Source organism: Miscanthus floridulus, chromosome 2 (assembly GCF_019320115.1).
Source record: "Miscanthus floridulus cultivar M001 chromosome 2, ASM1932011v1, whole genome shotgun sequence".
Taxonomy (NCBI): Eukaryota; Viridiplantae; Streptophyta; class Magnoliopsida; order Poales; family Poaceae; genus Miscanthus; species Miscanthus floridulus.
Window position 1 is genome coordinate 97,776,811 of NC_089581.1, and position 5,357 is coordinate 97,782,167.

The window sequence follows — 5,357 nt, forward strand, 5'->3', positions numbered from 1 at the left end:
CACGCTCTTGACACAATCGGGAATCCAAGCGAAGCCTGCTTTTCTCCCTCTAGACCTAGCCTAACTAGCTATGCCCTAAAATATAGTGGAGCTCTAAGGATGATTAGGGTTTCTATCTTCTCAAATGACTTATGCCATATGCCTCAGGGGGGTGCTAGGGGCTAGTATATATAGGCCGGTGCATCCAACATGAGCCCTTAGATCAAACTGACTTAAAGGATGGTGTAGATGCAACCTAGGAGGTGGTGGAGAACCGACATAACAACGGAGGACTGATAGGTGGGCCCTAGGGGCTGGGCCCCACCTGGTGGCATCTCGCCCTCCACTTCGGTGTGGAGTCCTCTCGAGTCTTCTAGAACCTTCTGGTTTCCATTTTGCTGCGGATAAGCACAATTAAATTTGACATCTTAGTCCACCTTGATGGTTTTCTAAATAAATCCTATAGAAAATACAGATTCACCAAAACTTATGGAATTTGTTAGTTTAAACCCCTAGACCTTCGTTGGTGATTATATTTATGCCCTTATGTATGTTATATTGACAATTTATAAAGGTTGTTAACTACCATCAACAAACTCGCCCAAGCTTAACCTTTGCTAGTCCCTTAGCAAAGCCAAACTTAGTAAATGGATCAGGAGTTGCATCGATGCTTTCACTCCTCAAGAGTACACATGTGTTCAAACAAGAATTCTCCTCCAGATTGGAATAAACCGATCTGACTTTCAAATTTACCCATATTACTTTCAACCATGGGGCTTCTTCACCTTCACTTGGGTCTTAAGCAATTGAAAGATAGAATGATCAAGTCAAGCACTATGTCTTAAGTTCTTTGCTCAACCATTATTCTAGAGTTTTTTATAGATTTTTAAAATAAAACTCAGAGCTTCCTTTGTATGACACTCTCAAATCTCTCAAAATATGTGGTATTTGTGGATCCTCACCAAGGCAAAAGTGATATTATGCCTTTCTCTTCCTACAACAAAGGCTTATGTGGAGCTCATAGGAGTGGAAAAAGCATGAAAGAGCATACTTGCATACATATATTGTAAAGTCAAACCTCGGATTCAAAGAGAGTTGAGTCATACAATCAAATCATGATGTGCATGTGTGTGGATGTATGGTGGATATATTTGGTGGCTAACCTAATTCTACTATGCTCCTTGAAAACATATCTCTCTTTTGAAACTTGAAAACAACTTTGCAAAAAAAACATGGGTTATCTTATTCATCTTTTCTTCTTTTTTCCAGGCAGGCATCTAAGTACCCATTGTTTTAAATATCTCAGACACTTGTCCATTTTTTCTCATCTTTCTCTTTTTTTATGAATAACTTTTGTATAACCACATGCTTCTTTTCTGCTACAGAACTTTTGAGAGATAGCAACAAGAACTTTGGAGCATTTATTTGGTGCATATCCAATCAAGAATATTTTTGGTGTTTACTCCCAGTGTAGGAGTAAAACATTTTTGTGTGGATCTAGATGGAATGGCATGTTGTTGCGCCTACCCCTAGTGTAGGAGTAGTGCATATTTAGGTGATGTGTACGTGATCTTGATTTTAAGAGCATGACAAACCTCTCATAAGGGTCAACAAAGCTTGACTAAACTCAATGCAATGCAAGCAGCATATATGAGTGGAAGTTTTCCTAATCTAAATATCATATATGGTTCTGGTAGGAATTCAAGCTTTGTCATACAAGAGCTCATTATGTAGGATTTTTATGTTTTTCAAAAGATAAATCTCCAAAACTTTAGTGTCACTTGGAACAAGATAAACAACAGCTCAGACCTTCTCATATCATATCCATCAATTACCTAGACTTAGATCAAGCATATGCTACCCATGAGTTTCAAGTTTAGAGTAAATTCTTATATCAAAATAGACGTATCCAAAACTCAAGAGAATTCAAGGCTAAAAACTAGGTACTTGAAAGAAATTACGACAGAGCAACTATTCATCATTTCCATTGCAAGAGATTATTTTGAGAGTCCTTTTATTTAGCTCTTAAAAATCAAACTTAAAGAAAACTTAACACACCTTTTATTTTGTTTTCCAAATTTAAGATCACACCTTAATATATATAACAAGCTAAGATAAATTTTTATTTTGCTTTTAGTTTGTTATGCATATTTTTATTTCTTTAGCAAATATGAAGCAAACTTAAAAATAGTAAAACCAAAAGAGAAAGAAATACTTAGCTAAATACATGGGGATGCTCCTCCCCCAAGCTGGATGTTGTCATGGTCTTTCTTAGAGTGAGTCTACTAGCAGAAGTCTTTCTCATTCATTCAGAAGTTGTGTTCCTCGTGCAACGAGTGTAGCGATAGTTCGGGAAAATGTACTTCGGATAGATGGCTTTACTCTTGATCATCCTGCAAAATACTCCAACAAGAACACCAAAACTCATGCACATATTAGGATAAAGGGTTAGCGGTCAGCCATTTAGAGATTTGTTGTCCTTGGAGATTTAGACAGATTTCCTAATTAGCAAAGTTCTAGCAGGATGTCTAGTTAATTTTTTTGGATTTTCTTATTTATATAATGCAGAAAGAAAATACGCATGCATGATATATATTATTATTTTTTATGCCACCATAGTGAATACTCCCTTGGGCTTTTACACACCGAGAAAATTTTTCACATGGGGCTTAGGCTTTATGATGCAAGGATGTAATGCAGTCATGAAACTTTTTATCTTCCTTTTCTAAATGCAATGCTAATGCAGAAAAATGAATATGCTAAAGTGAAAAGTAGTTCATGCAATACTAAAAAGTAAATATGGATAACTACCAATGTTACCTCATGGCTAGGATTTAGATTTTTAAGTCGTCTGGACAGGACTTGGTTGGAGAAAAGTTCTTCACTCTTTGGGTACATCATCTAGTCTCAACGATGGAGACCCAGATGGCTGCACATCTTGTGACGGTGTCTCTGATGGTGATGTCACCTTCTCTTTCCATACCTGCTTGGTCTATGGGCTTGACTTAGGCAGAGTAGGTTCATCTTACACAACTTCTTCAGGTTCTTCATCTTCTTTCCATTCATTCTTTGGAGGTTGATTCTTCCAGCGTTGGGATGATTGATGTCTCCTAGAGCAGGTCTTCTTGGGCTATTCATAAGTGGTATAACTATTGAAATAATATCATACCTTTTCTCAAGGGAATTGGAAGTGGACTTGTCTAGATCCGACATAGATGATTGCGTTGGTTGCGTTGAGGAACGGTTCCCAATATAATAGGTGTATCATCTTCTTTTTCACTCGTGTCTAGAACCATGAAGTTAGTAGGGGAAAACTAAGTGTGTATTCTTACCATGACATCTTTTGCTATTCCTTCTAGAAATCGGATCGATTGGTCCACCATCTGCAATTGGATATATGTAGGGAACAAAGGTTCATCACCGAATACATATTCATATGTTACCTTGGACATTATATTGACACCTGACCCAATGTCACAGAAGGTCTTGTGAAAAATTCTCTGTCCAATGGTACACTCGGTCATGGGTATGCCTGGGTCATCCCTCTTAGCAAGGAATGGTGAAGTGAGAAGGTGGTCGTACTCTGATCGAAGTGTGTTGATCATGTTAATTGATTCTTCTTGAGGCTGCCTGGCCTTGTTCTTCCTCCTTTTCCTGTTATTCTTCTTCTTGGTCACTATTGTCTCTTCGGTCAGGTATGTCGTCTACGGATGTCCAGGAGATTGTAGGATGCGGCTCTTGAAAGAAAAGTTCTCCTTCCTATCCTTGATTGTGAAGTAGATCTTGGTACTGTCCACGTAGATGATGGCTTTTGCGGTGCTTAGGAAAGGTCAGTCCAAAATAATGGGTGCCCTTACATCTCCACCTGTTTTCAAAACCATAAAGTCTACAGAAACATATGATTGTCCCACTCAAACAATGTTATCTTCAAGAATTCCCTTAGGGTAATAGAGTGACTAATCTACAAGCTACAAACGCATGTTTGTGTACAACAAAGTATCTCCATTAATTTGATCATAAATTACCTTAGGCATGATGTTGACACTTGCTCCAAAGTAACAGATAGCTTTTTGAAAAATGTGAGGTCCAATGGCGATGGGGATGACAGGTCTCCCTAGATCGCTCTTCTTTTCAGGCAAGGTATAGTCTATCTACCTTCCCGTCGATGGTTGTATATAATAATATGTTGTATTGTGAATATCGATAAGATTTGCAATTTCTAGATCTTTCGGTTGCCCTAGAATATTGCCTTTGTCGGACAGAGGAACAATAGCTACCAGCTGAGCTATTTATGATTCTACCATTTTATTAAAGCTATGCTGGTTCTTAATGGTAGAAGCAAAGCTATCCATTCTATTATTTATGTTCTCTATAATTTTATCATTGGTAACTACCTTTCTAGATAATCCCTCCATAAGTTTCGATTGGCCAGCAATTAATTCTCTCAAGGGTGGTTTATTGAAATTATTAAAATTATTACCTTGATAGTTACCTTTGTAATTACCTTGGTAGTTTAGTCTCTATTGTTGGTTCCATCCTTGATTCTGTTGAAGACGAAAGTAGTTGTTGTTGTTGAGAAAGTTCACATCGTCTTGGGTTTCAGGACAGTTGTTCCCTGAATGCCTAGTATTTCCACACTCTTCACATGTCATGCGAGAATCATGAATGTGTATGACTTCTTGCTTCTCATTGGTTCGATCTTCAAGCTTCTTCATCAGCAGGTCCATCATGGTAGACATCATGTTTATCTCCTTGAGTTGATGCATACCTCCACCTTTCTTGTGGGTCTGAAGACGTTCTTCATTCCAACCTTGGTTGGAGGCCATCTTCTCCATAAGAGTTGTTGTAGCTGGTATGGTGAGTGACAGGAATGCACCTCCAGCAGCAGCATCCATAGTTTCATGGGTACTATTGGCCAACTCATGGTAGAAAGTCTGCATGAGTAGCCAATTCTCCATCCCATGATGAGGACATTCTGCAATGTAATCTTGAAAGCGTTCCCATGCCTCAGGGGCAGATTCACCATGTTGTTGTTGAAAGCTTGAAATTCTCCCATGCAGAGCATTGGTCTTGCCTATGGGAAAGAACTTTGCTAGGAAGGCAGTGGAATAGTTATCCCATGTAGTATTTCTATCTTTGTTGGCATAGAACCATTGCTTTGCCTTCCCCAAGAGTGAGAATGGGAAGAGGCAAAGTAATATGGCTTCTTGGGTTACTCCTTTGATGGTGAAAGTGCTACAGATCTCCAGGAAGTGTTGGAGATGTGCACTCGCATCTTCATGTACCTTTCCACAAAACTAGCTTGCTTGCACCATGTTGATGAGGGTTGGCTTGAGCTCGAATCCATTATCTCTAACATTGATTGTTGGTCCAGTATG

General features: G+C 38.7%; 1 non-coding gene across 1 annotated transcript; it reads left to right on the forward strand.

Annotated features, from left to right (window-relative positions):
• The first annotated feature begins 4,935 nt into the window (after positions 1 to 4,935).
• Positions 4,936 to 5,044, forward strand: LOC136540940 (small nucleolar RNA R71). The gene has a single exon (XR_010780057.1). It is a non-coding gene; the product is annotated as a small nucleolar RNA R71 (small nucleolar RNA).
• Positions 5,045 to 5,357: the final 313 nt, after the last annotated feature.